The following is a 7,651-nucleotide window of genomic DNA, read 5'->3' as shown; positions in this document are numbered from 1 at the left end:
GTTTAAAGTGCTTGGTGGACTGAAATTCCAATCTAAAAGTACAAAATTGTGTAATAAGGATGTGTTGGAGTACCATTAGCTGGCACTGCGGGTGCAATTCTGAAAATATTTGTACAGGGAAAGCCCCACAGCTGTGCAGGATAGGAACGCTGTAAATTAGAGTGTTTAAGTGTGTAACCACACAAAGACACTAAGCACTATTAAAAACATTTAGCCCCACTTTCATTTAAAAAATAGGTAAGCAAATATATTTTTTGTGGCGTTTTTTGCTGCAGGGACATGAACACTCATGCCTCTCTGACAGCTTGGAGGACTGGGGACAGGGCCTGCAGAAGATGCTCAGTGGCTTCCACCAACATCATACAAGGTGTTTCATAGAATCTCTATGCTGCTCTTCAGAAACGTGCTTACTACCACTGTCAATAAAACTGTGGAGGGATGGATGGTGGGGTGGCACCTGAATCCTGCCTACAGGACTACAGGCATGCTATTCAACAGCATGGCTTACTATAGCTCCCAAGCCAAGAGAAGAAATGCAAACTGACCACGCTAGGACAGATCTGCTTCAATGTCAGGAGTGGTTAGTTTGAAACTGCATCCAAGGGGAACAGGCAGGTATTCATCAAAAACATAGGCAATAAAAACTTTACAGGCGACATACACTGAGTGGCCAGATTATTATGACCACCCCATCAGTACTTCGTTGGGCCACGAGATTACTCCACGAGATGACTTCGTTGGGCTGTCTCGTGACTCCACGACATGTTGAAAGGTGATGCGAGGAATCTGACACTGCACTGTTGCCCTTCTGTTGTCTTGTACCAGTCTTGCCACTCTCCGTTCTGCCCTAACATTGACCAGTCGCTGACGGCCACAATTTGCATGTTCAGACCCAGTCCAGTCTTTAAACACTTTAACAACAGCTGCTCTTGAACATTTAACGAATTCTGCTGTTTTGCTGATACTCGCTCAATGGCTTGAGCGCCAACAATCATCCCAAGTTTAAAGGCTGTTAAATCGCGTTGTTTACCCATATCTTCAGAAAAAAATCACTTCTACTGTCGTGGTAAACAACCTGCTTCCCTATTTATAATGGTCTGGCCCTCTAGCAACTTCAGCACGAAATTACAGCTAATTATAGCTAATTTGCCTACAAACGTCAGGTGGTCATAATAATCTGGCCACTCAGTGTATAATATGAGCTATATGTATAGCGCATGTATGATTTGTATTTATTTAATGCACACAGCATAATATTTAATCTAATTTGATGTTGCTTCCCTGACCATGCTGAATAGAAAACTGGCCATACATGCAAATGATTGCACATGATACATTTATAATATAATTTACAGCACTAAAAGAGAAATACAATAAATATTGTGTACACCTATGCATGTGAAATATATTGCAAATTCTTCAAATCCAGCTTTTGTCATTTACACTCTTATAGGGTCGTATTGCTGTGGGATTAGTGGGTACTTCATGCTTTCAGTATATTTTACCAGGCCATAAAGTACCTATATAAGAAATTGCCAAGATCAATGATGTCACAAAGTTGTAGGCGTTAGGGGAAATTAAAGAGCTTGTCGCTCTGGTGCATAACCACAGCTGGAGCAAAGAAAAAATGAATCTTGTAATTCCCATCTTCGTGATAGTCATCATAATTCTTCACAATCCTGATTAAACCAAATGGTCACTGTTGCAAAATTGGCTTGAGGATTTCCATAATAAATTTAAAAATCGCAGGAAACCTAACTGGATTCAGATGTTTTCCAGCTTATTGGCAAAATGAAAGTGTGTTTTTTTTCCTATTTCCTTACATACATTATGGCAGTTGTGTTCTGCAGCCCATTTTGAAACAGTAAAGATTTTGTTGATACTGTTTTGGTGATTTTTTTTTTTTATTGCTTTTTTTTCTTTAAGATTTACAGTGTATTTAATATTTAACACACAGGTGTATGCTATTCTTTTCTATTAGTTTGCCAATGAAATGCTTAGATTATTTTTCCCCCAGCCTGTAAACCTTTTATTTTGAAGGAGAGTAAAGTCTTTCAAGCTGCACATATCTTCTCCTTTGGTTATTTAAATGGTTTTCTTGTTACTTCTACATTACCAGGCTTGGCTAAATAGAAGTAGAAAGAGAGACTGTTAAGAATTTGTTGCCAAATTAGTCCATAAAACTTTGTAAAAATAGATTTAATTAAAAAATATGGAGCATTGAAATCAAAGCACATGTTTTACACCAGTTTTCATTTCCTCTGGGCAACTTTTTCTCCCGTGGTTTCTTGTTGTGGGGCAGTAATTAATTTTTCAGTACTCCATACTTCACTGGCAGCTCTTTGATCTCTAATAGGCAGTTTAGAAATGTGTTTTTGTTGTGGGATTTTACTGGCTCTTGTAGAAAATAGTTAAAACGGGCTGCTATATATCGTTTTAAATTAATGACTTTGTGGACGCTTATGGTGTTAACATGCATAGTTCAAGCTAGAAACTGCCAGTAACCATGAAGAGCATGTTTTGCCTTTCTAAAATCAAGAAATCTTAAGAGTTTTAATCATGTCCATTTTTAAATTAAAGCTATATTTACAACCCCGTCTACAAAAAAATTGTTAAGGTGGGATATCGGGTTATTGTGCAAATCTTAAAGTAAGCTTGTCATGGTAGAAATATTGGGTCTGGCAAGGACAGAATACTAATTGCAAATCCATTTATGCAACACTCTAAATGTATAGAAAAACATTAAGTTCTACTCTCGCTACATGTTCTATTAACTATGTACTTGGGTAACCCCTACCTCTGTCCTTCTGCTGTGCCCCAACATGTCTGGTACTTTTGACCTCAGGGAACATTAAAGATGTTGTGTAGATCCAAGAGATATGCCACATTCCCTGTTCAGAAATCTTTCAATATACAGTGTTATCTTCTTTCCCTGTTTATCTTCTTTTAGTTAATAGTTTGAAACCTCTAACATAAATAACTCTTCACCTTTTACCCTAACTTATTTTAAACAGAGATGTTTAAATGACCTGCATTTCCCTGAATATATACTGGAGCTGAATGACAATTATAGTCATGATCTAGAGCAGCCTTTCTCAGCCTTTCTCAGCCTCAAATGAACCATTAATATAATCTCCACATCTCAGGGAACCACTGCTAAAATGATGCCTACAGCTCATGGTACGTTATCACGATCATTACATTGTAGACTTAATAATAAGTAAAATAATAAGCAATATGGCAGGCATAGTATATTTGTCAACTCATAGCAGATCACTTTAACCCCACCCGCTTCCCACGTATATGACAAAAATATTTATAATAATAATCCAGAATTGAAATCATAATAACGGCTGGAAAGGAAACACAGGCAGTTAAAATTGTAGTGTCTCTTTACATTGGTTTCCAGTGGAGAAATGCCCCCTGACATTGGTGATCACTGTGGTATTGGCTGTGAGTTGGTGGAGGGCCCCTTACAATAAATGTAGTTGGGTAAAGAGACATTGGTACTCACTGGGATGAATGCCCCTTACATTAGTGGTCAATTTAGTGCCCCTTACATTAGTTGTCAATGGGTAGAATGACTCCCTTATGTATGTAATTAGTGGAAGAAGTGCACACAGTAAATCAGTGGGGGAAAATGCTGCTTACGTTGGTGGTCATTGGAAAGAATGTGTCCCTTACAGAATGCTAAAAAGATTATTGGCATCAGTGGTTACTTACCTGAGATGAGAGGAGAGGCTCCACTGGCCCCACACCACACTAAATCAATGCCAAAACTATGCAGGTACCTTCATTAGTCTGTCATTGCTCAAGAAACCCTTAGCAACCTCAGGAAGAACCCCAGGGTTAAGAGAGGCCAGTTTAGAACTTTGCAGTCTTAGTTTGGATAGGGATCCATTTGCAGCTTTCTTGACTAAGTGTTGTGATAGTATCTAGAACTATTTGTTCAAACTACTCACATTTGTATGTAGACCAGCTTAACAGGTCATGGCCAAATCATGTTGCTCTCCCACTGTCCATATCAATGGTGATAAGACTGGTCTATTATAAAACTATGTTTGTTTGTTTTTGGGGGGGTTGGTTAGTTTTGGGTAGAATAGAGAAGGTGTAGAACCCCTGCTTATTTATTTCTTGAAGTAAAGACAAATGTCAGCACTCAAAAAAGTCCAGAAGAAAAAATTGATTGAACTCCCATATGAAAGCTTAGCATCAGTGTGCAGAAGACAGTCTGAAGCATCATAATGGCATGCATTCCACCTACAGGCCATACATGCTTTCTACAAGCTGCAAGTGCCTTACCATGCAAGTGCAAGGCCTCATTTCCTCTCTGGGCCATCCAATGAAGGATTGGTGATGTGTTGCGACAGGAGGACTCTGGCAGCCAAAAAAGAGGGAAAAACTGGGTTTTAATGAAAATATATTTTTGTAGCAGATGGTGGGAAAAGAAACAGGAAACTATACAAATTGCAACATGTTGTGAGGAATAAAATAAAATAATGGGAGTGACAATTGTGGATTTTGCTCACTTTGGATAGATATTCTCTCACTTCCTGTTGTGTCAACAGGGAGTGAAGAGAAATCTTTTAAATGGGAAACAGATTGCAAAAAAAAACCTTGACAGGGAATTTAACCATTCCCTACTCTTTCCAAAATGAAACAAATATTGTTTTTACTTTAGCTATACTTTACCTGTAGCTATTTGATAGGGATAATTATAATGTTTGACAACTCCAGTGTGCACAAATTTGGTGTGCTTGTATTACATAGGAACTGATACCCCCACTTAATGTCTGCTGGGATCTGCGCATGGTGGCCTTTTTTTTATGTCCCATTTATAAATGGTGGGACACAGTGTGGAATTAGTGATACCCTACAGAGCTCTCTCTGCTTATTGTAGCCGGAGAGATCTGTGATTGGAGGAGAGATGGTCATGTGACTTGGCCAACACAAGACCCCATAGTGTTGTGATTTAAAGCAAAGCGGAATGAGCTAGATAGGTTTGCTAGACCCTTTAATACTCTTCAGACGTTATGAACCTCACATGCTGGTGATATGCTTACTGAAAAGGTACCTTTCTGCATTTCCAGTAGAAATTGTGTGTCAAAGTAGGCCGTGCAGCCAATTTTACAAACAGTACCCAGATCTCCTCAAGTCTTAACCATTCACCTTGAACTAAGATAGCCTGGAAAACATTGGGACAAACACATTTGCCATTTTCCCTAAAGAAGATTCTAATAACCTACTTATTGTGCATTATCAGCATGTGTATACTGTATACCAGCATGTTTTGTTTTTTTTGGTAATACATAAAGTAGTATTAAGGTCTGGGCGTTTTTTATCTTAATGCATTCTCTGCATTAGGGTAAAAACGGCCCAGTACCTTTTTTTTCTACCCCAGTCCCCTCCACACATACCTGTCAGCTGCACTCGTCCCCGCCGCCGGTCCGAAGAGATCCTCTGTTCCCCGAACTTCCGGGTTGCAGGGGGGGGATACTGATGGCAGAGGAGCCATAGGCTCCTTCTGCCATCAATCAAAGAGAGAAGGGGCGTGGCCTGCCACAGGGCTGTATGTGTGTCTATGGACGCACACAGCCACTGCAGAAACGAGCGTGCGCGGGTGTCTCCATTAGAACGATGGTGGCACCCGTGCAGGGGGAGGTGCGCTGCGGGGAGCCACTAGAAAACGAGAAATTAGGAACTTTTAAAGAATAAAATCAACAGCCTCCAGCAAAGGTGGGTTTCCTTGAAGGAGAAATTAAAAAAAAAAGTTAGGCTTTAATATCACTTTAATATTTACAAGAGTTTTAGAAGCTTAATCCTTTCCCACTGCTTTAGTTTTGCATTTTTATTTTCTTCTCACTGTGCAAATAAATTACTCTCTGACTAAAAATACCTTGAAGCCAATACCCAGATAATTCTATGTCACACTAGGACTTCCCTTAAGGCAATGGGATATATGTTTAATAAATGATGAAATAGATAAAAACACATTAATTAATTTCAGGTACAGAAAATAAAACATTCTAGAAAGAGACTGGGTACTGCAGTCTGCAAATAATGTGTAATGCTCTCTAATTTAGTTTTGATTAATGCTTTATTCATGGTGCCATTAAACAGAAATATAGTTAGGTGGAAATGTGGACCTTTTAGACATACTGGATGGGTCTGACTCCTATCCTGCTTGTCAATTGTATGGTGTAAAATAGTTTAATGAAAGCTTACAGTTTGCAGATGTTTGATTTGTATAAAAGTAAAAGTGAGGTTTACAAGCCACCACTCCGTGCGGTAGGCTTCCCTTTTTCTGTTGCAACCATCATTTGAGGTTAGTAAATCATGTAGTCTTTAATTGTTTGGTGTTTTTTTATAACACCGTGTAGAAGAGGTATTTTTAATATAAGTAACCTCACCATTATCTGTTAATGTCTTAAAAGCCCTGTTTCTATTTATAGTTTGAAATTATACATATTCACAGAGGCAGCCATACTACTTTCCTGCTTTGCAGTGCTGAACAAAAGCTGTGCTATTCACAAAGTCTGCTGACTTATTGCAAATGTTGCATTCCCTATATATTTTGTTTTTTTATTGCACTGACCCACTGAGATCAGCCTCTAGTGTCCGATCTTTGACACTAACAAAAATATGCAGAGAGTAGGTCCCGTTCACACCAGGGCGGTTTTGTCGCACTGATTTTTCTGCGCTGAAAAGCATGCAAATAAAATCCCATGCATTCCTTTGGGGGCCGATCATGCAAACATGTGGAATTGCACATACAAATACACCTGTCGCTTAAAATAGTCCCTGAGCTTCTTTTGTCGTGCTGATTAGCTTGTTTTCCTCCATAGACTTCAATGGAAACGTGCTGATCAGCACGTTTCAGCAGCTGAGCCTGCTTCTCATTGGACAAATAAAAATGAGCTTAATAAATGCGCTGACATATGAACAAAAAGCGTTTGCAATACCAGCTGAAACGTGCAAAAAAAATTGTGTGAAAACAGCGCTGAAATTCTATCACCCTGTTGTGAATGTGGCTTTAGACGGTAAACATCTGAACATGATGTAAAATATTTAAAGCTGAAATAGGGAATACAAATCTACAAATCTTTGTGTATATTGTTTTTCCAGACCTGTGCATCCTCTGTTTGGGAACTGCTGTTAATAAAAACCGATGCTTCTCTCTTGCTTGTGCAAGGTGACTATATATCCGCCCCCTCCTGTAGTTTTTTGCAGGCAGCCTGTAGTGTGTGGAGCCTTCTGGGTCCCTCCCAAAGCTCTAGTTTTTGCACAGGTTATGTACAACACAGTGATGATGGTGATGATGATGTAGTATTTGGGCTTGCAAAGGTGTGTGCTGCACACGAAGTGGATGTATATCTTCTGTCTCTAAAGGTGCCCATACACCTTTCAATTATCTGCAGATTTTTTGTGGTCAGATGGAAAAAGTGTAACAGATTGACCCAGGTGGAGATTACTCCATCCACACAGTTAGGTGTAGATGGAGGAATCTGTTGCACCTTTTCCATCTGACCTCAGAAAATCTGCAGATAATTGTAAGGTGTGTGGCCAGCTATAGGAGTACATTTGACTGAAAGATTTTGTGCCCAGAATTCAGCTTTACGTTAAACAGTCAAGTAATTAATAAAAGTATACA

General features: G+C 39.1%; 1 protein-coding gene across 1 annotated transcript in view; it reads left to right on the top strand.

Annotated features, from left to right (window-relative positions):
• The window catches only part of METTL25 (methyltransferase like 25), a 107,850-nt gene that overhangs the window by 22,150 nt on the left and 78,049 nt on the right, over positions 1-7,651 (top strand). The gene's annotated exons all lie outside the window — the stretch shown is intronic.

Source organism: Nanorana parkeri, unplaced genomic scaffold (genome assembly GCF_000935625.1).
Source record: "Nanorana parkeri isolate BGI_ZX_2015 unplaced genomic scaffold, ASM93562v1 scaffold101, whole genome shotgun sequence".
NCBI classification, from domain to species: domain Eukaryota; kingdom Metazoa; phylum Chordata; class Amphibia; order Anura; family Dicroglossidae; genus Nanorana; species Nanorana parkeri.
Note: the sequence above shows the minus strand (reverse complement) of the source record. Positions and strands in the feature narration are given on the sequence as shown.